Source organism: Cynocephalus volans, chromosome X (assembly GCF_027409185.1).
Source record: "Cynocephalus volans isolate mCynVol1 chromosome X, mCynVol1.pri, whole genome shotgun sequence".
Lineage (NCBI taxonomy): Eukaryota > Metazoa > Chordata > Mammalia > Dermoptera > Cynocephalidae > Cynocephalus > Cynocephalus volans.
The window spans coordinates 112249065-112276402 of record NC_084478.1 but is presented as its reverse complement, the minus strand read 5'-3'; the positions used below and the strand labels follow the sequence as shown (position 1 = coordinate 112276402).

The 27338-nt window shown below is 36.8% G+C and overlaps 2 protein-coding genes across 3 annotated transcripts in view; both read left to right on the top strand.

The window, feature by feature from the left end:
• The first annotated feature begins 24010 nt into the window (after positions 1 to 24010).
• Positions 24011 to 27338, top strand: part of GPRASP2 (G protein-coupled receptor associated sorting protein 2) — a 62030-nt gene continuing 58702 nt past the window's right edge. For both annotated transcript variants that reach the window (XM_063083181.1, XM_063083180.1), the window contains exon 1: positions 24011 to 24092. The gene's annotated coding sequence lies outside the window, so the exon portion shown is untranslated. The remainder of the gene's footprint in view (positions 24093 to 27338) is intronic.
• Positions 24026 to 27338, top strand: part of GPRASP3 (G protein-coupled receptor associated sorting protein family member 3) — an 81712-nt gene continuing 78399 nt past the window's right edge. Inside the window, exon 1 of the mRNA XM_063083184.1 lies at positions 24026 to 24092. The gene's annotated coding sequence lies outside the window, so the exon portion shown is untranslated. The remainder of the gene's footprint in view (positions 24093 to 27338) is intronic.

The window sequence follows — 27338 nt, the reverse complement described above, 5'->3', positions numbered from 1 at the left end:
TCAGGTATGCCAATTATGCGGAGGTTATTTTGCTTGAGGGAGTCCCATATTTGCTCTATTTCTGTTTCATTTTTTTCTTGTTCTTTTTTCTTTTTGCTCCTCTGATTGGATAATTTCATGTGTTTTATCTTCAAGCTCACTAATTCTTTCCTCAGTTTGATTAAGTCTGCTTTTGGAGCTTTCTATCAAGTTTTTCAGTTCAGATAATGTATTCTTTATATCTAGAATTTCTATTTGTTTTTTTTAATTGATTCTATTCCCTTGTCAAGTTTCTCATTTCTGCTGCTGAATTTTTTTCCAGATATCATTTGATTTTCTATCTATATTTTCTTGTGACTCCCTGAACATCCCTAAGAAGGTAATTCCAAGTTTTCTATCTGACATTCCATAGATCTGCTGTTCTTCTGCATCTATTACTGGTGCTTTGTTTGTTTCCTTTGGTAGCAATGTATTTCTCTGTTCTTTCTTGATCTTTGTGTCTTTACATTGATGCCTGGGCATTTGAGGAGACTGCTACATCTTCTAGGTTTTATAGGTGTCCTTTTGTTTTGTTAGATATTTACTGGTTAATATCAGAGCTTTGTCTCTGGTGTGTGTGTTTGTGTGTGTGTTTGTGTGTGTGTGTGTGTGTGTGTGTGTGTGTGTGTGTGTGTTTTCTGTTCTGTGGTGGATTAATAGTTACCACCACCCTTAGATGCTGCACTGGAACTAATGTGCTGCCCTGTGGTTAGTTGCCAAGTTGGTGGAACTTTCTATGGAAAACAAAACCTGAGCTCTGTAGTTGAGCTAAATTGCTGTTTTGCTGCTGACTTTCTAGGGAAGACTTTTAGTACAGATTAATCACTTCTAGGTCTGGGCTGTGTGGGATTTCTGGCCTGGACTGAATCTTTCCTGCAGGTGGTGCCCTATGCAATTCTATTGCCCTGGCTGATTTCCACTGAGACCAGCTTCCCATGCCATCCCCAATGTTCCCCTGGTGGGCCAGCCTTTCTCCTGCACTCCAACCACTTTCTGAGGGGCAGGCTATGTATGTGTACTTGTGATAAATCACTGCCCTCTGGATGGCTTCTTTCTCCAGGTTGTTGTGGCTGCTTGCTCCTATGTGGACCCAAGGAAATCCTGCCACTGGTCTTTATGGCCTGTGGGCTAGTATGGTGCCCTCTGAAGCCCTCCTCTTCCCTGAAGACTCCAAGCAGGTTTACACAAAGGGTGCCACTGTGACTTTTTCTGGCTTTTATCCATGTGCTGCAGCTACTCTGTGCCTCCATTTCAGAGTGGCTCAGAAGTGGCCAGGGCTCAGAACAATAGGTGTAGTCCCTACACCCTCTCACTGTGGCCTTTTTCACCTTCATGAACATCACAGGTCTCTCCTCCTCTTCCCTCAGCACTAGTGGTCCCATGCTGGCAGTTTTTACTTTTTAGTTGTTGTGTAAGTTTGTTGCTTGTAGGGAAGAGCAACCCTGGGAATCGTCTATTCTGCCATCTTGATGATGTCACTCTCCCCCACCCACGAAATGTTAATGTTGCATAATAATGAGGTTCTATACTGGGTCATGTGGTAATTCTATGTTTAACATACTGAGGAACAGCCAAACTGCTGTCCACAGTGGCTACATCATTTTGCTTTTCCAGCAGCAGTGTTACAATTTCTCTAAATTCTCACCAATATTTGTTACATTCTGTTTTATTATTATTATTATAATGGGCATCCTTGTGAGTGTGAAGTGATATCTCATTGTGGTTTTGATTTGCATTTCCCCAATGACTAATGATGTTGACCATTTTTTCATAGGCTTGTTGGACATTTGTGTATTTTGGAGAGAAATGTATGTATTTTTTTTTTTTATGGAGAAATGTCTATTCAAGTATTTGGGCCATTTTTAATTAGGTTGTTTGTTTTTGAGTTGTATGACTTCTTTATATATTCTGGACAGTAGACCATTATCAAATACAGGACTTGCAAATATTTTCTCTCATTCCAGGTTGTCATTTCACTTTCTTGGTAGTGTTCTTTGATGCACAAAAACTTTTAACTTTGATGAAGTCCAATTTATTTTTTCTTTTGAAGTTGATGTTTTTTTGTGTCATGTCTAAGAAACCATTACCAAACCCAAGGTCATGAAGACATTTCTATGGTTTCGTCTATGAGTTTTATAGTTTTATCTTTTATTTTTAGTTCATTAATCCATTTTTAGTTAATTTTTGTGTAAAGTATGAGGTGATGGTCCAAATTCAACCTTTTGCATATAGATATTATGTTTTCCCAGCACCAGTTTTTAAAGAAATCAATCTCTCTCCATTGGATGGTCTTGGTGCCATTCTCAAAAATAAATTGGGTATAATGTATAAATTTATGGACTCTCAATTCTGTTTCACTGGTCTATATGTCTAATCTTATGCTGGTACCACACCATTTTGATTACTATAGCTTTGTAGTAAATTTTGAGATCAAGAAGTGTGAAGATTTCAGCTTTGTTCTTTTTTCAGAGTTGTTTTGGCTATTTGTGGACCCTTGCAATTGCGTATGAATTTGAGGACTAACTTTTCCATATCTTGAAAAAAATGCCATTGGTATTTGCATAGAGCTTGGATTGATTTTATAAATCACTATGGGGAAAATTGCCATCTTAAAAACATTGTCTTCCAATCATAAACATGGGATACCTCACATTGCTTTAGGTTTTCTTTAATTTCTTTTTGCAATGTTTTGTAGTTTCCAGTGTACAAGTCTTGCATCTCCATGCTCAAATTAATTTCCAAATATTTTATTGCTTAGATTCTATTGTAAATTTTTAATCTCCTTTTCAAGTTGTTCATTGCAGGTAAATAGAAACATGGCTGATCTTTGTGTGTTGATCTTGTGCTCTGTAATTTGGCTGAATTTGTTTATCAGCTCTCCTAATTTCTTGTGGATTCTTGGGATTTTGTATGTGTAGGATCATGTCATCAATGAGTATATAGTTTCAATTCTTCCGTTCTAATTTATATGCCTTTTATTCCTATTTCTTGCCTAATTTTCTGTCTAGAACTTCCAGTAGAATGTTGAATTTATGTGTGAAAACAGGCATCCTTGTCTTGTGTCTAATCTTAGGGGGAAAGTCTTTCATCCTTAAACATATTGTCAGCTGAATGTTTTTCACAAATTTATTTTATAGTGTTGGGGAAGTTCCTTTCTATTCCTAGTTTGTTGAATGTTTTTATTATGGTAGGGAATTGAATTTTGTCAAAGAATTTTTCTCTGTCAATTTATAAGATCTTATGATGTTTTCTCCTCATTCTCTTAATGTGGTGTATTACGTTGATTGATTTTCATATATTGAACTAAACTTGTATTCCTGGGATAAATCTCACCTGGTCATGGACTGTAAACTTAATAATATGCTGTGGGATTCAGTTTGGTAGTTGTTGTTTTTCTTTGGATAATTTTTGCACCTGTACTTTTAAGGGGTATTGATCTGTAGTTTTCTTGTGAAGTTTTCATCTGGTTCTGGTATCATGTTAAGGCTGCCCTCCTAGAATGAATTAGGAGGTGTTTCATCCTCTTCTAATTTTTGGAATACTTTAAGATGTATGTGTATTGATTCTTTTTTAAATGTTCGGTACACTTCACCAGTGAAGCCATCTTATCCTGGACTTTTCTTTGTTGGGAGGTTTTTGGTTACTGATTCATTCTCTTTACCTGTTATATGCCTTATCAGATTTTGTATTTCTTCTTGAGTTAGTTTAAGTAGTTTAGGTAGTATTTCTAAGAAATTGTCCATTTCATTTAGGTTATCTAATTTGTTGTGTACCATTGTCCATAGTATTCTTTTATACTACTTTATATTTCTGTAAGGTCATTGGTAATTCCCCACATTTCATTTTATTTTTTAAACCATTTTATTGAGACCTGATTAACATGTAAAAGTCTCTACATATTTAATGTATACATCATCATTAAGTCCATAAACATATCCATCACCTCCCAAAGTTTCCTCCCACCCCCTTTATTATTTTGTGTGTGTGTATGGTAAGAAAATGAAATATAAGTTTTGCCATCTTAACAAATTTTAAGTATATAGTGGAGTATTGTTAGCTATAGGCATTATGCAGTATAGTAGTATATGAGTGTACTTCAAAAATTTCATGGAAAAAATAAAATTAAAAGATTATATGAATCTTTCCATGAACATTTTGAAGTACCCCTGTATTAGATTGAAAAAGAAAAACTTTTTCCTACTCTTACACACTTCACTCAAAACAACACAAAACACTTCTGTGACCAAAATGTGTGAAACATTTCTTCAATAGATACCAACAAGGTGTTCCGTAATTTAATTCAATTCTGACACTCTCTACCTGGAGTTAGAGTCGGATCCTGCAGGTTAAGGGCTCAGTCCCACAAGACTGACTCCCATATCTGATGGCAGTTTCAAGCCCCAGATTGTTTTATCTGTGCTTCTGACCTACCAGTTATAAATTGGGTGTTCCCACGACCCTTTCCTCAGATATGATTAATTTGCTAGAGTGGCTCACTGAATTGAGGGGAATGCTTACTTACACTGACTGGTTTATTATCTTAATAATAGAAATGATAGATGTAGATGAACAGCCAGATGAAAATATACATAGTGTGAGGTCAGATATGGTCCCAAGCACAAGATCTTCTGTCTCCATAGATTTGGGGTGTGCCACCCTCCCAACACATGAATATATTCACCAACCCAGAAGCTCTCCTTACTCTATAGTTCAGGGATTTTTATGGAGGCTTCCTCATGTAGGTATGATTAGTTATCATTCTCCAGCCCCTCTCCCCATTTTGGAGGATCGGGGATGTGTTGCTGAAAGTTTTAAGCTTCTAGTCATGGCTTGGTCTTTCTGGTAACTATCTTCCTTCTAGGAACCCCCCAAGAGACATCTCATTGGAATAGAAGACACTCCTGTCACTCACGAAATTCCAAGAAATTAGGAATTCCATGTCGGGAACCAGGGTTGAACACCAAATATTAGAACAAAAGATGCACCTAGCACTGCTATTGCTTTGGAAATTACAAGGGTTTTAAGAGTCTATGCCAGGAATATTTCTTAGATCACAACATCACAACCTACTCCCTAGTCTCTGGCTATGAACTCCTTACAGCAAAATGGTATACAACTCAAAAAATACTGGCACATTACTAGAATTTCATTTACTCATTAATAATTAGTCTAGTTCATCATCATACTGTATGAAAATGTCTCCTAGTGTGAGGCTGCTCAGGTTTGTAGGCTTCCAGTCTTATTAGGTTGCCAAAGCAGGAGGGGTGTGAGCAATATATGGCTTCACCCTTTCAGTCATCTGTTCGAATTGAGCTAAGGGACAGTATCATATGTTGCTCTGAGCCTCTTTCAAGGTGTTAATGTAACACTGGATTTCCCATAATTCATAACTCATTATCCGTTTCTTTAACCCCTCAGCTACTGTTCTTCCCTTGCTACATTAAAATCCAAACTTTTTCACCTTTAGAAGGGACATTAGATTCTGCCACTGTGCTGGTCGTCTACATTATAGACAGCAATACCAGTCTAGCAAGTGCCAGTCCCTTAGTTCATGCCCATTCATATAGGGTAAGGTTACATAGGTACAGAATTAGTGTGCTAATTTTACCACCAGGCAATATTGCTGAATTAACTGTCAACCCCAATTTTGCCAGATGGGGTGAAGACACAACCATCCCCATCAGGTTCTTAATGAATTCTGACATAAAGGCTTACTTACAAACACACTTACATTTTCTTGCTTAGAAGTCATCCCTGCTTCCAGCACTTGTAGTTGCAGACCTGGTCCTGTGACCACTGCATCAGATAAAGGAAAGCAAAATGTTGAGGTAATATGGAGAAGAAGGAAAAATGTATAGCCATTATACCAGCATACTCCTACCTTGGCAAGATTTACATTTTCACACCAACATCTTCCCCCACTCCCTCTTCCCCAGATCCATCAAAAAAATAAAATAAAAAGAAAAACAAAAACACAAACCTGAAATATCTAGAGGGGACATTCCTTTATTCCCACTCATGTTGAGCATGAGCACGAGTTGAGCATACTCTTGAAGGCATGTAAGCCAGCCCTTCATGCTTTTATCTGCCTCTGCTTTAGACAACCAATGTTTCAGTTCTCTGTTCCACATCTCCATCAAACCATTACTCTGAGGAGGATATCTCTCTGCACATTATTGAACATTGTGAGCTATACAGTGTGTTCCTTGGTATGAGGAGAGGTGGCCCAGCAGTCCAAATTGGTGCAATATCTTTTGTTCCAGTTCTTTTTTAGCTCTCTGAGTATTTGCATCAACCACCAGGTAAGCAAAGCCCAATCCAGAATTGATGTCTATTTCCATCAAGACCCATTTGTAGCCCCACAGCATTACCAACATCAGTCTGACTTGCCAGCTATGTTCAAGACTTTACCTCCAGGGAATCTGCCACATATTCATCTGCAGTTTCTATCTCTTTTGTTGACAGAACAATTCTTATTGGTATTTTGTGCCTCAGGTGATGCAAGAGGAATATGTCTAGATTCAGCCCATCTGCATTGCTACAGTACCCCCATGTCCACTCATTTCATAGACCCAGATGTCCATCTTAAGTGAGCACATAGGAATATCTGCTTATTGATTCCAATTACCTTCAGAACCTGGAATAGGGTTCTTCTCACGGACATCAATATGTCCTACTTTAATGCACTCCTCAAATTTCCATAAAGATATCTACAGGGACATACCCCGTATGAGCATCTCTTCAATAGGTCAGGATTTTATTGTCCTCCTGCCAGAACATATGGCCAGGCTATTGGCCACTGCTTGAGTCAGTAAAAACCCAAACATAGGAGCTTTTACCACTATTCAATTCTTCCATCATTGCTAGGAAAATAGCATACAATTCAGCCCACTGAGCTGATTTGTTTTTACCTTCTTTGATCAGAGTAGTGGCCTTGCAAGCAGGATATTGTCCATTCGCCATAAAACTGCCATCCACAAACCAAGCAGCTCTTTGTCAGTCAATCAAGAGCTATCCAAGTGATGACAGAATTCAGCAGCTCCTCACGCAGTTTCTAAGTACTAGAGGAAAAGAGTCTCCCTGCTTGTAAATATCTCCTCCTTGCATTCCCCAGGTAGCATGATCCTGTTTAGACCATTTCCATTTTATTATGGAACACTTCTGGGCACTGCCATTTCCATTAGTGTATTTCTCTGACATCATCCAAGATCTCTTGGGAATTTTAGGTTTTAAGATCATTTTATGACCTTCAATCATAGGGGTAGCTTCAATTAATGTCTGACAGCAAGTTAGTATGGTAGTCTCCCTTATCTGCAGTTTTACTTTCCACAGTTTCATTTACCTGCAGTCAACTGCAGTCCAAAAATATTAAATGAAAAATTCCAAAAATAAAGAATTCATAAGATTTAAATTGCTTGCCATTCTGAATAGCATGATGAAATCTTGTGCCATCCTCCTCCATCCCACCTGAGATGTGAATCATCCCTTTGTCCAGCATATCCATGCTGTATACGCTACCTGCCCATTAGTCACTTAGTAGCTGTCTCAGTTATCAAATCAGTTGTCACCTTATCACAGTGCTGTGTTAAAGTAGCCCTTATTTTACTTAATAGTAGCACCAACTTGCAAGAGTAGTGATGCCAGAAATTTGAATATGCCAAAGAGAAGCCGTGAAGTGCTCCTTTAAGTGTAAAGGTGAAAATTCTCAACTTAGTAAGGGAAGAAAAAAAAAAAATCGTATGCTGAGGATGCTAAGTAAGAGTGAATCTTCTATCCATGCAATCATGAAGGAGGAAAAAGAAATTTGTGTTAATTTTGCTGTTGCACCTCAAACTGCAAAAGGTATGGCCATAATGTGTGATAAGTGCTTAGTAAAGACGGAAAGGGCATTACCTTTGTGGGTGGAAGACATGAACAGAAACATGTTCTGATTGACGTCAGTGGAGTTCAGTATAATCTGCAGTTTTAGGCATCTGCTGGGAGTCTTGGAACCTATCATCCCCAGATAAGGGGGGACTACTCTAAATACCCCTCAAATGGAAATTCTCTAGTCCAAAGCCTCAGTAGTCATTCCTGGGAAGCACTTGCAAGCTTTTCCCATAAGCCTCAGTCCACATTGCATGTAGGACTATTAAACAGAGAATTGTCCATAGCAGCACTCTAACTTCTATTCTACACTTTGTGGGCTTGGGCAATCTTTCTGGTTCCTATTTACTACATCCAATTAATCTTGCTTAAAGGGCAGATTTACATGCCTTCTGTTTTACAATACCATGTAGGAGAAACATTCCCCAGTCAGATACACTCTCCATCCCCATAATGTACTCTGGTAAAAGAGATGCAATTGCTTCACATTAAGTCTGTTCAAACACACCAATTCACCTCCAAACTTTCACCTTAATTCCTTCAACCCTTACATTCCTAACTGTAATCTTCATTACGACTTTATTAACAGGTTTTGGTTTTATAATACTAGATAGGGGACATCTTCCACAGACAGAGATAATATCTATTTACATAAAAAATTCAAGTGAAGGAGACACAACTTCTTTACATAAAGCCTGTTTAAATATTTTGACTTTTACAATCGTTATCAACCCTTACATTTTTATATTCTCTCAGTCCAATTGTAGCCTGCCTCAGGACTTCACTAATTGGTTATGGTATCACACAGAGCATGGGGCTCCCTTATCAAGGAGTTCCAAAACTTCTCTTCACCCCCTGACCATTTTTACCAACTATATAAGGGTTTTTTTAGGTACCCAGGGAGGGGTCGAGGTAAGGGACACTGGCCCTTTTATCAATCTTTTTTTAAAGTTTTATTTTATTTTTAATTGACACATAATATTGTACATATTTATGGGGTACAATGTGACATTTTGATACATATATGTATTGTGTAATGATCAAATCAAAGTAGCAAATTGATCACCTCAAATATTTATCATTTATTTGTAGTAAGAACATTCAGAATCCTCTCTTCTAACTACTTTGAAATATACAATATATTATTGTTAACTGTAGTCACTCTACTGTGCAATGTCTTGATTTATCTGCCTAACACTTGCCCCAAGCAATTGCAGGTCATATTTCTCATTGTAACCTTTGCCTTCCTGCCTTTTAAATTTCTGCAAACTGTGATAAATAGAGTGGACTTGTTTGGGGCTCTTTAATGTTGGGGGATGAATAGGAGGTCCCTTTGGCCTGTCCAACCTTCGGTAGTATTGTATTAAAACCTATGTTTTAACCCCACTAATGTTTGTCTTATGCATCTTATTTCTTAATAACCATCAAAAGATTTCCACTCTGCTGGGATGAGTCCTATGACTCTTCCCTTTCCCTTTCTATTTTGTTTCATTCTTATCATTATTGGCATTATTCACTATATTTCTTAGTAACCATTATAAAATATTTTTTGAGAAGAGTCCCCTTGACTCTTTCCTCTGCCTTTTCCAATTTCTTGTTAATTAATCTTAAGTTTTTATTAGTATCAGTAAGATTCATGAGAGGAAGCCAAGACAGCAAATTTTATAAGGCTTTTCGAACAGTCCTTCAGTTTTTACAGTAGTGAAGTTATATGTAAATGGGGTCCTCTTAACCATAGCATTTACCATGACCTGGGTAACAGGCATATTCAGTGGGTGAATATTGCAATTATCATAAAGCTAATCCCACATGGCTTGCATACAAAGCATTCAGCTACTTTATCCGGGAGATTCCACATGGCATTTATAGGGAGAGAGGGACATTCCCCTTCTCAGGGTAAACAGACCTTACAGTGGCTTTTATCCAGTACACCAGCTTGGCTGTCCTTTAGGAATAACCTCCTGTATGTCTGGATTATGTATAGCCATTTTTGATTGTTCCATAGTTAGCTGTGGGTCCTACATCAACTCAAACATGCTCTTTCACTCTGCAGCTTTCAAAACCAAAGACACTGCCTCTAAATTAATTACTCTCATAATCAGCTTTTGTAAAAGTTCTTCAGGAAGCTGAGGTTAAAATGAAACAATTACTTCACACTATAACCCCTGGCTTCAGTAGTGTTTTGGTTTTGCCCTCCTGCCACATTGACTACCTTCTGGGTGACCAGAGGTCTTAAAGGGACTCTCTGTAGTCTCTGCATAATTCTTCCCTAGGGGGAGCTGGCTTTGAGGCTAGTGGCCAAAGCTCAGACTCACTGAAACCTGAGTTTGGATTAGTATCAACATTTGACCCAGCTCTGTCTTTTAATTTCATGTTAGCTATTACATATAACAATAACTAAGGAATTGAATTTTTCACCTTTTTCATATTAGTTTGCATTTCCTTATGAATCCAATGAATCAACTCCCTGGGAGTATGATCTATCTCTAAATTCCAATGGTAATTTTTACCTTTAATATCTGAGCAAAGCACGGGTTACTGCTCCATACTGTGGGTGACCACAAGGCCATCCAGGAATACAGGATTTCTTATGGCTCTCACTTTTGGACTTTCCCTTCCCAAACCACATGTTTCTGTAAGATAAGATGATTCTCGCAAATCCCACTTCACTGACACCAACTGTATGAGCTAGAAAAAGCCAAAGTGTTTTTTCCTAGTCTCAAACACTCTACTAAACAAAACATAAAACAAAATTTTCTGTGACCAAAATCTGAGTTTTTTTTCCCCCCATACACCAAGCAATTCTCCAGTGGATATCAAGAAGGTGTCCTATAATTCAATTCAATTCTGACATTCTCTACATGGAATTCGACTCAGATCTCTCAGGTTGAGGGTTCAGTCCCACAGACTTCCCCCATCCCCAACATCTTATGCCAGTTGCAAGCCCTACATTGTTTTACCTGTGCTTCTAACCTACCAGCTGTAAATCAGGGGTTTCCACAACTCCCTCCTCAAGTTTAATTAATTTGCCAGAGCAGCTCACAGAACTCAGGAAGATGCTCATTTACATTTACTGGTTTATTATATTAATTATGTATATGATAAAGGATACAAATGAATAGCCAGATGAAGAGATATGTAGGCCTGGAAGGGTCCCAAATGCAGGAGCTTCTGTCCCCATGGAGTTGGGGTGTGTGCCCCCTCCTGGCACATAGGTATGTTCACCAACATAGAAGCTCTCCTTACTCCATAGTTCAGGGATTTTTATGGAGCCTTTATCATATAGGCATGACTGATTAGTAACTCAATCTCCAGCCCCTTTCCCCTTCCTGGAGGATGGGGAGGAGTGGTGCTGAAAGTTCCAAGTTTCATTAGAACATAAGACACTCCTATCACCCAGAAAATTCCAAGGGATTAGGAGCTGCATGTTAGGAAGTGGAGTCAAAGACCAAATATTAGAACAAAAGAGGCACCTAATGCTGCTATTGCTCAGGAAAAACAAGGGTTTTAGGAGTTCTGTGCCAGGAACTGGAGGTAGAGACCAAATGTATATTTCTTATTATATCACAATATAATAAGTAGGTCACCAGAATTTATTTATATTGCATAACTTAAACTGTGTATGCTTTGACCATCACCTCCCTATTTTGCCCTCTCTCCAGACCCTGGAAACCACCATTGTACTCTCCACTACCCTCTGTGTGGTTTTGTTACCACCTCTCCTCCAGGGCCCGAAGCAAGGCACTAATGAAAGAGTCCCAAGTGTGCTGGGGGCATCTTGGCCCAGTGACCTCCTACATTGACACCTGATCCAGAGTTCAGTCCAGGGACCCAGTGAGAGATTTGAACCCTGAGCTGTGCGCAGGGACTGTTGGGGAGGAGATATGGGCTGAGACATGTGGGAGGGAAGAACCCAGCTGAGAAGTGGAGGTTTTGCACAGGAGGAGCTGGCCCCTCCTTGAAAGCCCAGCTCCAGGGGACCCTTCTCCCCCACATCCTTACTACTCTGGAAAGATATGCCTCTCATTAGAAGTATTCATTGCACCAGAAACTGGAACAGATCATCCGACACATGTCCAGCAGAAGCTAAGGGTGGTGTAATTGGTGAGGAGGGGGCTCCTCAGTCTTCAGCCATCCTCCCATCAAGGGGACTGTTTTATATTTCACATATAAGTGACATTATGCAATATTTGTCTTTCTGTATCTGGCTTATTTCACTTAGTGTAGTGTCCTACAGTTCCAGACATGTTGTTTCAAATGTCAGGATTCCCTTCTCTTTAAAAGCTGAGTAATATTCCATTATATATATATGCATATATGCCAGTTTTTTTATCCATTCATCCATTGATGGACATTTAGGTTGTTTCTGTATGTTGGCTGTTGTGAATAATGCTGCATTGAATACGCGGATGGGTCAATGTATCTCTTCAAGATCCTGATTTTAATTACTTTGGAAAAATATCCAGATACGGGATTGCTGGATCATATGATAATTTTATTTTTAATTTTTTGAGGAAACTCCATACTGTTTTCTGTAATGGTTGCATCAATATACATTCCAGACAAAAGTGTACAAAGATTTCATTTTCTCCACATTCTTGCCAGGACTCGTTATCTTTTGTTTTTTTTAAAAAAATAGCCACCCTAACAGATGCGAAGTTATATTTCATTGTGGTTTTGATTTGCATTTCCCTAATGATTAGTAATGTCGAGCACCTTTTCATATACCTGTTAGCCATTTGTATGTCTTCTTTGGAGGAATGTCTATTCAGGTCCTTTGCCGGTTTTTAAATTGGGTCATTTGGGTTTTTTGGCTATTGAATTGTAGGAGTTTCTTATATTTTTTGGAGACTAACCCTTTATCAAATATATGATTTGCAAATATATTCTTTCATTTTATAGGTTGCCCTTTCATCTTGTTGGTTGTTTCCATTGATTGCTATGCAGAAGATTTTTAGTTTGATGTAATCCCACTTGTTTACTTTTGTTTTTGTTGCCTGTGCTTTTGGGGTTAAGTCCAAAAAAATCATTGCCAACACTGATGTCAAGGAGCTTTTTCATTGTGTTTTCCTTTAGGAGTTTTACACGTTCAGGTCTTATATCTAAGTCTTTAATCCATTTTGAGTTGATTTTTTGTGTATGTTGTAAAGATATGGGTTCAATTTCATTTTTTGCATGTGGATATACAGTTTTTCCCACACCATTTATCTTTATTTTTATTTTTTTAATTGTAAAATAATTGATTATTCATATTTGTGGGGTACAGAGTTGACTATCAGTATTTGTGTACAGTATGTGATGATCAAATCAATATTATTAGCATGTTCATCATTACAAATCATAATTATTCTTTGTGTCCCTTACCAAATTACTCCCTAACACCCTTCCACCTCCCCTTTTCCCACTTCTAGTAACTACAACTCTGTTCACTCCTCAAAGTTCAAAGTTTTATTGTGGTCTTTCTTTCTTAGCTGTCACTTATGACTGAGGACACAAAGAATTTCTCTTTCTGTGTCGGGCTTATTTCACTTAATTTTCTCTAAGCTCATCCATGTTGCTGCAAATGGCAGAATTTCATTCTTTTTTATGGCTTAGTAGTATTCTATTGTGTATACATACCACATTTTCCTTATCCAGTCATACATCAATAGATGTTTAGGTTGGTTCCAAATCTTGGGTACTGTAAATAGAGCTGCAATGAACATTGGAGTGCAGGTATCCCTTTGACATGATGATTTCCATTCCTTTGGGTATATACCCAGAAGTGGGATTGCTGGATCATATGGTAATTCTATCTGTAGTTGCTTGAGAAACCACCATACTGTTTTCCATAAGGGCTGTACTAATTTACAGTCCCACCAACAGTGTAGAAGAGTTCCCTTTTCTCCACATCCTTGCCAACATTTGTTATTCTCAGTCTTTTTGATAATAGCCAATCTACCTGGGATGAGGTGATATCTCAATATGGTTTTGATTTGTATTTCCCTGATGATTAGTGATGTTGAGTATTTTTTCATGTACCAGTTGGCCATTTGTATGTCTTCCTTTGAAAAATGTCTATTTGGCTCCTTTGCCCATTTTTTAATTGGATTTTTTTTTTTTACTGTGAAGTTGTTTGAGTTCCTTGTATATTCCGAATATTAATCCCTTGTCAGATGTATAGTTTGCAAATATTTTCTCCCATTCTGTAGGTTGTGTTTCCACTCTGTTGATTGTTTCCTGTGCGGTGGAGAAGCTTTTTAATTTGGTATAATCCCATTTGTTTACTTTTTCTTTTGTTGCTTATGCTTTTAGGGTCTTATTCATGAAGTCTTTACCCAGTTCTACATCCTGAGGTGTTTCCCCTATGTTTTCTTCTAGGAGTTTTATAGTTTCAGGTGTTATACTTAAATTTTCAATCCATTTTGAGTTGATTTTGTATATGGCAAGAGGTATGGGTCTAGTTTTATTCTTCCACACATGGGTATCCAGTTTTTCCAGCACCATTTACTGAAGAGACTGTCCTTTCCCCAATGTATATTCTTGGTGCCTTTGTCAAAGATCAGTTGGCTGTAAGTACCTGGGTTGATTTCTGGGCTCTCTATTCTGTTCCTTTGGTCCATGTCCAACACTATTTCTTGAAGACACATCTTTCCCCCATTGTGTATTCTTGGCACCTTTGTCAAAGATTAGTTGAACAAATATGTTTGGGCTTATTTTGGGCTCTATATTTTGTTTCACTGGTTTACATGTATGTTTCTATGCAGTGGAATACTATGTTTATTATCAGACCTTTGTAATATAATTTGAAATCAGTTAAGTGTGATGCCTCTAATTTCATTCTTCTTTCTCAAGATGGCTTTAGCTATTCAGAGTTTTCTGTGGTTCCATATGGATTTTAGTTTTTTTTTTTTCTATTTCTGTGTGAAAATGTCATTGGGATATTGATAGAGATTTTTTGAATCTATAGATCACTTTGGGTAATAAGGGCATTTTAACAATATTCATTCTCTTAATCTACGATCATAAGATATCTTACCATTTGTGTAATCTTCAATTTATTTTTACAATGTTTCATAGTTTTTAGTGTACAGATATTTCACCTTATTGATTAAATTTATTTGTACATATTTTATTCTTTTTCATACTATGGGATTGTTTTATTAATTTCGTTTTAGGATAAGAGGTTGTTGTATAGAAATGCAACTGATCTTTCTATGTTGATTTTGTGTACTGCAACTGTACTGAATTCATTTATTAGTTCTAAGAGATTTTTGGTGTAATATTTTGGACTTTCTACATATAAGATCATGTCATTAGCAAATATTGGCAATTTCACTTCTTCCTTTCCTATTTGGATGCTTTTTATTTCTTATTTTTGCCTAATTGCTCTGGCTAGGACTTCCAGTACTATATTGAGTTAAAGTTGTGAGAGTGGATATCCTTGTTTTGTTCGTAATCTTAGAGGAAAAGCTTTTAGCTTTTCACCTTTGAATATGATGTTACCTGTGAGGTTGTCATATATGGCCTCTAATATATTCAGGTAGTTTACATTTATACCTAATTTGATGAGAGTTTTAATCATGAAAGGATGTTGAATTTTGCCAAATGCTTTTTCTGCATCTATTGAGGTGATCATATGATTTTTATTCTTCATTTTGTTAATATGGTATATCACATTTATTGATTTACATATGTTGAACTATCCTTGTACCCCAGGAATAAATTCCACTTGATCATGGTAAGTCATCTTTTTAATATGCTGTTGAATTTGGCTTGCTAATATTTTGTTGAGGATATTTGCATCTATGTTCATCAGGGATATTGACCTGTAATTTTCTTTTCTTGTATTATCCTTGTATGGCTTTGGCCTGGGTAATGCTGGCCTTATAAAATGAGTTGGGAAGTGTTCCCTCCCCTTTAATTGTTTGGAAGAGTTTGAGAGGATTGATATTGCTTCTTCTTTTTATGTTTTGTAGAATTCAGTAGTGAAGCCATCAGGTCCTAGGATTTTATTCTGGGAGAAGTTTCTGATAACTAATTCAATCTCCTTACTTGTTATTGGTGTGTTCACATTTTCTATTTATTCACTTTTCAGTCTTTGTATGTTGTGTATGTTTAGGAATTCATTAATTTTTGTAGGTTATCCAATTTATTGGTCTCTAATTGTAGTAATCCCTTATGATCCATTGTGTTCATGTGCTATCAGTAGAAATGTCTCCTCTTTCATTTCTAATTTTATTTATTTGAGTCTTCTCTTTTTTTCTTAGTCTAGTGAAAGGTTTGTCAATTTTGTTGATTTTTTTTTAAAAAAACACTTACTTTCATTGCTCTTTTCTATTGTTTTTCTAGTCTCATTTATTTCTGCTCTGATCTTTATTATTTCCTTACTTCTACTAACTTTGGGCTTTGTTTTTCTTTTTCTCATTACATGAAGTATAAAAGTAGTTTATTTATTTGAAGTCTTTCATTTTTTTAAATGTAGGTGTTTAATGCTATTAACATCCTTCTTAGAACTGCTGTTGCTGCTGCATCCCCTAAGTTTGTTATGTTATGTTTCCATTTTTGTTTGTCTCCAGATATTTTTTGATTTTCCTTTTGATTTCATCTTTAACCAACTGATTGTTCAGGAGCATGCTATTTAATTTCTGCATATTTATGACTTTTCTGAGATTTCTCCTCTTTTTAATTTGTAGTTTGATATTGCTGATATCAATATTGTTATTGATTCTATCTAATAACACCTTAAGTTTAACCACATACAATATCTCTACACTTTTACTTTTCTACACCCACATTTGAAGTTATTGATGTCACAATTTACATCTTTTTATATTGTGTATCCATTAACAAATTATTGTAGTTATAGTTTCTTAATGCTTTTTTTCAACTTTTATACTAGAGTTAAAAGTGATTTATGCATCACCATTACAGTATTAGACTATTCTGTGTTCACCTATATACTTAACTTTACCACTGAGTTTTATACTTTCCTATATTTTCATTTTGCTAATTAGAATCCTTTTGTTTTAACTCGAAGAACTCCCTTAAGCATTTCCTATAAGGCAGATCTAGTGGTGATGAACTCCCACAGCTTCTGTTTGTCTGGAAAAGTCTATCTTTCCTGTATTTCTGAAGGAGAGCTTTGCTGGGTAGTGTTCTTAGTTGGTAGGTTTTTTTTTTTTTTTTTCTTTTAGCATTTTGTAGCATCCTACTCTCTCTTGGCCTGCAAAGTTTCTGCTGAGAAATCCTATGATATTATTGTGGGGGTTTCCTTTTATGTGATGAGTTGCTTTTCTTTTACTAATTTCAAAATTCTCCCTTTGCCATTGCCTTTTGAAAATTTGATTATAATGTTTCTCAGTGAACAACTCTTTATGTTCATTTGTTTCAAGTTCTTTGAGCTTCATAGATCTGGATGGTCATTTTTCTCCTGAGATTTGGGATGTTTTCTGTCATTGTTTCGTTTTCTACCTTTGTCTTTTTCTGCTCCTTTTAATACTTCCATATTCATTTATTGGTTATCTTGATGGTATTTCATAAGTACTATAGGCATTCTCCACTCTTTTGCATTCTTTTTTCTTTTTATTCCTCTGACTGGATCATTTAAAATGGTCTGTTTGTGTGTTTTATCATCTTTTTTTTCTGTTTGATTAAGTCTGCTATTGAAGCTATTGATTTTTTTCAGTTTAGTTATTGTGTTCATCAGCTCTAGAATTTTTTTTAATTCTTTTTTAATGGTTTCTATCTTTTTGTTAAACTCATTTTGTTTATGTATTGTTTTCCTTATTTCATATAGCTGTTTATCTGTGTTCTCTTGTAGCTCACTGAGCTTCTTTAAGTTGATTATTTTGAATTCTTTTTCAGGTAGTTCATAGATATCCATTTCTGTGATGTCAGTCACTAGAGCTGTACTTTGTTCCTTTGGTGGTGTCATATGTCCTTGATTCTTCCATTTTCTTGAAGCCTTGTATTTCTTTCCTTGCATTTGAAGAAGCAGTTACCTCCTCCAGTCTTTTCTGACTGGATTTTGGAAATATTATACAAGTGAGCCTGGCTAGAGATTTTTTGGGGTCTCTTAGATTTTTTGTATGGGTGTGTCTACTTCAATTTTCTCGTTCCCTTGAGGGAGAAGTCTTGGGTACCTTCTCTGGATGCCACAATGCCAGGCCACGTGCTGAGAGTCTCCCATTTATTTTCCCTGGTGCAGTGCCTTGAAATGTCAAGGTTGTGCACCTTCTCCCCATGCAGTAGAACTGAGCTGACTGCTGTGATATCTGTGGAGGCTCATGCACAACATCTGTGGGAGGTGCAGGGCTAACTATTGGGGGAGGAGCATGTGGAGTATTGGGGAGGTTTTGGCTAATTGGGGGGGTCCATAGGTGAAGCATCCTATGGGGTTCATGGGCAGGGCTTTTGGTGGAATCCATGAGCCAGTTAGTAGGATCCATGGTCAGTTGTTGGCATCTGTATGGCAGTTGCTGAGTATCTCTGCCCTGTTTCCCTGTTTCTACCTGTTTCCAGAATGTTTGGCTGTGCCAGTCCCCTCAAGGTTCTGAGTGGGGTGAGACAGAACTGGGCCTTTTTGGCAGCTTCTCACGAGACTTGGGTAGCCAGATGCTCACTTTGCTCTCATTTTTCCATGGGAAAAATCATAAAAAGAGGACATCTTTCTTGGCACTGATCTGTGCCACCTTGCAGGTGGGGTGATGTGGGTCAAGTGAAATTGTTCATTTTACCCTCTTCAATGCATCTATTCTTGTATGTTTTGCTCCAGCAGGGAGCTGGAACTTCTTAGCTAGATTCCTGGGTTCCCTTAAAGATTTTCTTGCCTATGGGTGGTTGTTAAAATTATTGTTTCTGTGGAGATATGGGGGCTGGAAACTCTTATTTTGCCATCTTGCTGACATTCTACACTTTCATTTCTGATTTCAGTCATTTGAGTCTTTTTTTGACAAATCTAGGTAAAGGTTAGTCAATTTTGTTAATCTTTTTAAATTACCAAGTTCTGGATTTATTTAAAGTCTCTATTGCTTTTCTATTCTCTGTTGATGTTATTTCTGCTCCCATTTTTATTTTTTTCTTCCTTCTTGTAGATTTGGGTTTAATTTTATCTTCCTTTTTAATCTTTTTTTTTTGTGTAAAATTAGGGGTTTTATTTGAGTTCTTTCTTCTTTCTTAAGGACATCTACACAGATAAATTTTCCTCTAATCACTGATTTTGATGCATCTCGTAAGTTCTTATATGTTATTTTTAATTTTCATCTGTCTCTAAGTCTAATAAATATCTTGTAGGTTATTTTGAGGTCCCAAATAATTAGTGAACCTAGGTACATTGCTAAAACAAGCAAATCCATACTACCTTCACCTTAGGCCTAAAAGAATTCCCATAGATGAAATTTCAAGGAAAATAAGTATCTTATAGTCAAAAACCACAAAACACATATGAGGAAATCAAGTTCTAGGACTAAGTTTGCTAAGAATCAAAACTACCAGGAGCTTCAGCTTTTGGAATTTTACATAATATGAAATATAAAATATTTTAATATGTTTTTGGAAAACAAGTATTCAAATTATTAGTGAAGTGCCAACAAAAATTTCAAATATGTTAGAAACGTAAATACAAATAGAATTTCTGCAAAGGGAAAAAGCTATACTAATTGAAATTTAATATTAAAACAGATGAAGAGAAGATTGGTTAAGTGGAATTTAGATTTGAAGAAATATTTCTTCATTAATACACAAAATATTCCAGATAGAAGGGAGAGCATGAGACAGAGGCAAAATTTGAAGTGAAAATGGTTGAGGATTGTTCAGAATTGATGAAAGACATAAAGCCACATATTAAAAAATTCTAGTGAATCTCAAGCAACTTAATAAAAAGATATACACACTTAAACAAATCATAGTAAATTTGCATACATCAAACTCATCCACAAGATATTAGTAGGAGATATAGAAAAATAAATTGCCTTCAAAGTAATGCTAATCATACATGCAGCTGATTCTCAGCAGATGTAATGGAAGCCAGAAAACAGTGAAATTACATCCTCAACATTAAAGAGACAAACAAACTTGTCAATGTAGGATCCTCCTCTCCAGAGAATGAGAGGGAAAAAGAATGGTTAACATGAATCTAGCCTTTGGAGCTAATTCTTAGGTAACAGTAAATATAGGGCAAGGAATAATAAGTGAAAAAACATCACAAATATTCAATCAGACAAATCCTGAATGTGAGACACTATGCAAAGCAGTCAGCTTAGTCATTTAAAAAAGTCAGGGTCATGAAAAAAGATTGAGGGGAGTAAATGAGATTAGATGAGATTTAAGAAATATATCAACAACTAATGTAGTGTGTGATCCTTGTTTGGAACATGGTTTGTAAAAAGAGCTATAAGCCACATTTTGGAGCAACTGGAAAAATTTCAGTATGGAGTGTGTATCAAATATAAGATATTATAGTTAAACTTATTAGGGGTGATAATGGCATTTTGGTTATTGAGGAGACTGTTCTTATACTTTGAAGATGCATAGCAAATTATTTAGGGCTTGCATGTTATGGTATAATTTACTTTGAAATGTTTAGCAAAAAATATGTTAAAAAAGATAAATAGTAAAATATAGATATCAATATAGTTATGTCTCTCAAAATAGAAACAGTTATTGAATCTCAGTGGGTGTATAGGTGTTTATTTTATTATTCTATTTTATGTAAGGTCTAAAATCCTTATGATAAAAAATAATGAAAATAATGAGATTGAAATAAAGGCATTTGTAGAATAATAAAAATAGAGGGGTTTGACAAAAATACGTTCACAAAAATTATTTTAAATTATACTTGTCAGAAGGTGAAGATTTGGGAAGAAAGGAGGAATGAAAAGCAACAAAAGTGGCAAATATGCATAAATCTACAGATATACTGACTTAAAAATACTGATATCTTGCAACATAAAAAAATAGCAAAAATTAAATATATTACAGTACAAGAATATGAATTGAGAGGGGGTGATTGGAGTTAAAAGTGTTTTGTGTTTGGAAAGAAGGTGAAGACAGTGATTTACTTTATTTTTTATGTAAAAATGTATAGGGGAACTAATCACTAAAGTAAAAGAAATAAAGTGTAGAACTTTTGAAATAGCAGATTTTTAAAACAAGGAATGAGGAAAAATAAATATTCAAGTCAAGTCAAAAGAAATAAAGGAGAAAAAAAAACAGATGAGGTTATGAAGGTAGACAGCACAAAATAAAATGGAAATAAATGTAAATGTATCATTTGTTACAAAAATGTAACTATGAACACTCAGAGGACAAAGGATTTCATACTGGATGCAGAAAGGAATCTAAGTATATTCTGTTTATAAGAAACATATCTAAAAGAAGAATACAGAATTATTAAAAGCAAGAGGATTAAAAATGATATTTCATGCTAACTAATCAAAAATATCTGGTGTAATGTTATTAAACTCTGAAAAATAGAATTCACTCAAGATGATAACTTCATAATAATAAATGTTTAATTCATCAGGAATTCATAATGATTAAATTTTGTATTCACCTGATAACATAGCTTCAAAATTTATAAACAAAAATTTTAAGACTTGCTTGAAGAATTAGATATGGCCATCCTCATCGTGGAAGATTTAAAGACTATAATTGTTACATCAAGGAACAAAAAACAAGTGATAGAAGATTTCAAAAACACAATAAGCTTGATTTTATGAATACATACAAAACATTGCACTTATCACTTACAGAATATGCATTCTTTAAAACAAAAATGAAACATTTTACTAAAACTGGCCACAGAAAGGTTTATAGAACATATCTTAACACATTTCAAAGGATTGTTATATTGATCACATTCTTTGACTATAGTGCAAATAAGTTAGAAATCAATAACAAAAAGACAACTAGAAATAATAAATAAATAAATAAACTGTTTTGAAATCTAGGCAGACTACAGAAGGATTTATAGATTCAAGAAGTCAAATGAAATTTCTAAAATGTTTATAACTGAACAATAATAAAAATATTTTACCACACACAACTTCATTAACATCTTGGGGTTAGATGTGCATTAGGCTTGGCTCTTACAAACACATTATGTCTTTACATTTTTAGGACAATACTATGAGGTTGTTCATTTTATAGACTAAGAAACTGTGTCTACAGGAGGGTGAGAACCAAACTCATCAATATGCCTCACAATATTCCTCATGTTTTCAGGTTTTTAACTCAATCATTGCTTCTGGCTACAAAAGTATTAAATGATTGTTGTAAATTAAATCCACAACACAGAAATGTGTATCCCCTTTGTCTTCTCTCTTTCTTCCTCCATGTAGAACATATTGTGGGACTTGAATTTTAGGTTAACAATACAGCTAGTCCATTTTTCCATGCTTTTTCTGTTAACAATATATCGTGCCTGTTTTTTCATTTCATATTGATAGAGTGGGGGGAAAAGTGAGTGAATTCTCGCTCTGTTAATTCCTGTGAGAGCTGATTGTTTAAAAGACCTTGGCACCTCCTCTCTCTCTCTCTCTCTCTTATTACCTCTCGCCATGTGAGCTGCTTGCCACTTTCCGCCATGAATAGAAGCAGCCTGAGGCCCATGCCAGATGCAGCTGTCTCAGGATAGTAAGCCAAATAGACCTCTTTTCCTTATAAATTACCCAGCCTCAGGTAATTCTGTTATAGCAACACAAAACGGACTAAAACAGAAAATTGGTACCGAGGAGAGGCATGTTGCTAAACAGATACCTGAAAATGTGGATGCAGCTCTGGTACTGGGTAATGGGCAAAGGTTGGAGGAGTTTGGAGGACTTAGAAGAAGAGAAAAAGACAAGGGAAAGTTTGGAATGTCTTAGAGACTTATTTGGTTTTGAGCAGAATGCTGATAGAAATGTGGACAGTAAAGACCATGTGGATGATGAGGTCTCAGATAGAAATGAGAAACTTATTGGGAATTGGACAAAAGATAACCCTTGCTACACCATAGCAAGGGACCTGGCTGCATTGTGTCCATGCCCTTGGACTTTCTGGAAGGTGGAACTTAAGAGTTGTGAACCAGAGCATTTGGCCAAAGAAATTTCTAAGCAGCAAAGCATTAAGGAACCTGCATGGTTGCTTTTAAGAGCCTACTCTGAGTTATGGCGGCAAAATCATGATATAAAGCCAGGATTTAAAAAGGAATCAGAACATAAAGATTTGGAAAATTTGCAGCCTGGCCATGCGGTAAGGAAGCAGAGAGCCAGCAGACAATGCAAGGGTGAAGCAGATAAACTGGTTGCTAAAGACATTATCTTAGCAGTGAGGCAGCCAGATGCTAACAGTGGAGAAAATGAGAGGAAAGCGCTGTAGGCATTTCAGAAGTCTGGAAGGGTGCCCCATCCATTCAGACCCTGAGGCTTAGAAGGACTGAGTTATCCCGGAGGACAGACCTGGGGTGTAGCTGCCCTTGGTATCCTGCTCCCTGCATCCCAGCTGCTCTGGCTGGAGTGGCCCCAAGTGTCGTTCATGCAGCAGCCCTGGAGAGTAGAGTCCTGAAACCTCGGTGGTGTCCACATTGTATTGTCTGCAGATCAGCCGGATGTGAGAGCAGTGGAGGCATGGCAGCCTCCACCCAGATTCCAGAGGATGTATGGAAAAGCCTAGGGACCCAGGCAGAGACCTGCTGCAGGGGCGGAGTCACCACAGAGGTCATCTACTAGAGCAACACAGAGCAGAAAATGGGTTGGAGCCCCCACAGAGAGCCCCTACCAGGAAAATGTCTAGTACAGCCAAGGCAGTGAGGCTGCCACCAGGACCCCAGAACTACAGGGCCACTGGTAACATGCAACGCAGGCCTGGAAAAGCCACAGGCACTAGCGTGGCCCACTGGAATGTACCTGGCAGAGCTGTGGGAACAAGGCCGCCTTGATGCTTTGGGGTCCCAGATGCTCCAGTGTGCCCAGGATGCAGGAGTTGGAGTCAAAGAAGATTATTTTGGAGCTTTAGGATTTAATGTCTGTCCTGCTGGGTTTTGGACTTGTTTGGGGCCTTTTTCTCCTTTCTTCTGGCCTATTCCTTCCTTTTGGAATGGAAATGTATACCCAATGTCTGTTCCACCGTTGTATCTTGGCAGTAGACAAATTTGGTTTTGTTTTTCAGGTTCACAGCTGGAAGGACTTTTGCTTTTGATCTCAGATGAGACTTTGGACTTTGGACTTTTAAGTTGGTGCTGGAGCAAGGTAAGACTTTTGGGACTGTTGGGATAGAATGATTATATTTTATATATGAGAGTGGTATGAGTTTTGGGGGGCCAGGGGTGGAATGATAGAGTTTGGATGTGTTGTCCCCACCAAAACTGTGGAAATTTAATCTCCAATGTGGCAGTATTGGAAACTGATTGAGTCATGGGGGCGGATCCCTCATGAATGGATTAATGCTCTCCCTGGGGTTGGGGGGATAAGTGAGTGAGTTCTTGCTCTGTTCGTTACTGTGAGAGCTGATTGTTTAAAAGACCCTGGCACCTCCTCTCTCTCTCTCACTTCCTCTCGCCATGTGATCTGGTTGTACTGCTGCCTTCTTGCCGCTTTCCACCATGAGTAGAAGCAGCCTGAGGCCCATGCCAGATACAGCTGTCCAAGCATCATAAGCCAAATAAACCTCTTTTCCTTATAAATTACCCAGCCTCAGGTAATTCTATTATAGCAACACAAAGCTGACTAATACACACACACACACACACACACACACACACACACACACACACACACACACACACATACGTATTCTCTTCTTTTTAAAGACTGCCTCCTTTCCCATTTTTATGGGAGGTTTATTGAACCATTCCCTTGAGTGAAGGACATTGTGCTTCGTTCCCATTTTCACTACTACAGACTGGCTACAGTAATAAACCTTCTCTATCCGCTTGCACTTGCAAAGGGAGTATAGCTACATGAAAAAATCCTAGACCTAAAATTTACCGGAAAGCCTGAACATTGCATACTTTACTATTTGTTTCAAATCATCTTCAAAATGATATTTATTTATATTCCTGCCAGCAATGTATTACAATGTGTAATTTGCTACACCTTTTTAAGCACTGGCTGTCCTTTTTTTCTTAGTTTTTTTATAGCTTGATAGAAAAAACTCATTCTTTTCATTATAACTCATTTTAATAGTCACATAGCATTTCATCCTATGACTGTGACATGATTCAACCAATTCATATTGTTGACCATTTAGGATGATGATCATTTTTCCATACAAATAATGCAATCGTGAACATTGTGGTAGACTGAAAAGTTGTCTCCCAAGTGTTATGCACATAATAATTCCTGGAAACTGTGTTACCTTATATGGTGAAAGTAGTTTTCACAATAGTGATTAAGTTAATGATCTTGAGATAGGGACATTATCCTGGATTATCAGAGAGGGTTATAACTGCAATTGCAAGTATCCTTGTAAGAGACAGGCAGAGAGAAACTTAACAGAGAAGAGGAGATGGTAATGTGACCATGGAGGCAGAGATTGGGGCAATGCAACCACAAGCCAATTAATGCTGGCCACTACCAGAAGATGGAAGAGGCAACCAGAGTATTATTCCCAAGAGCCTCTGGATATAGTGCAGTCCTGCTAATACCTAGAGTTCAGCCTAATGATACTGATTTTGGACTTCCCTTCAGAAGTGTGAGAGACTAAATTTCTCTTGTATTAAGCCTCCAAGTGTGCAGCAAGTTGTTACATCAGCAAAAGAAAACTAATACATCTTTTAGTTATTTGTTAAAGTATATAAGGGTACTTCAAAAAGTTTATGGAAAAATAAAATTAAAAGATAATATGAATGTTTTCATGAACTTTCTGAAGATCCCTCATATGTTCCATATGTAGCATTTAACTCATTCTGACAAAGAATGAATGGTTTTGCCTCTTTCTTCCCCACCCACCCCCAAATTATGATTATAATAACAGGACCTACAGGACTGTCTGGTTATATCCGTATGCATGGGGGAAGCATAAATCTTATGGAACATATGAGGACAAGTAAAGGAAAATGAGCAAGGAGTATGAAGAAATTTATAATAAAACAAGAAATACTGACCAACTAAAATATTAAAAATATCTTCATATTCATGAAAGAAGTGAATATGTAATGAAAGAAACATTGGGTTTTATTTATGACATTGGTGAGGTTTTTCATTTTAATTGTTTTAAACATGAAATCAAAGGAATTGAGTAAACAGGCATGCCAGTTACTTCTGTAAGGATTATAATGTGGTATAACATATGCGGGAATTATTTTAAGGTAAGTATCAATGAACATAAAAGGTCCATGCCTTGGGTCTAGTGCTTTCACTAGACTTCCAAGACTCCAAGTTAACAGCAGTATACCAAACAGAATACCTATGTTAAACTCTAGAGAAAAGTTGAGAAGAAAGAGCACCCAGGCCAATGTAATAGCAAGAAAGGATTCTAGAAAGGGGTGGGAAAATTCATGGTGTTTGGAAAGACCATCTGTGGCATTCCTCCTACACAACACAGCACAGCACAAATAAGAAGAAACTTATCACAATGGGCTCAACCCTAAGGGTGGAAAGAAAAGAGTGGACTGTGTGTACAATATTTTGTCTTGATTGGGGCTACCTGAGGAACCGATTTCTCTGTCACTTGGCTTGGAGTGCTAATTGGACAGGAGGCATAATTTGGAAGTTGCTAGAAACAGAGGTGAGCACCACTGCAAGTTAGAGCTAGCTGTAGTTCCATAGGAAAACACCAGGAGGAGCAAGAAATCAGAAAATGTTTGGAAGGTCCTAGAACATCTAACCAGACTAATCGGTAAAGGTCTTTCCTTGCACAAAAGAAGGACACAAAGACTGGGAAGGGTGGTTGCTTTTTCAAATGCCCAAATCCCAGCAAAAGATCACAGGGCATACAAAGAATCAGAGAAACATAGCCCAATCAAAGGAAACTTCAGAAACTGACTCTTAAAAAACCCAGATCTATGCTATCTGACAAAGAATTTTAAATAGTCATAAAGATGTTCAATGAGCTGAAAGAGAACACAAACAAGTAAACTAAATCAGTAAAATGAGGCATGAAGAAAATGGGAATATCAGTTAGAGACAAAAACTATAGAAAAAGAACCAAACAAAAATTCTGGAGCTGATAAATACAATAACTAAACTGAAAAATTCACTTGATGTAGATGACCGGTACCCAATGGGAGATGGTGGGAAATTGAAGAATTACACTTATGAGATCAGGAGGACTTCACAGGCTGCTGATCTGTGAAGCACCTTAGTTTATTTTAGGTTCTTTTTATAAGCCAGTAAAAATAACATATTATACTGATTAAGCCAGTTATGTCTGGTACAAAGCTGTTTATAGAACACTTTCTGTTGCTATGGTGCTTGAAGGTTCATAGATAACTACTTATCAGCAAAATAAGAGCATAAATTCCTCCTTTACAAAGTTCTCAGGGTCCCAGTTTC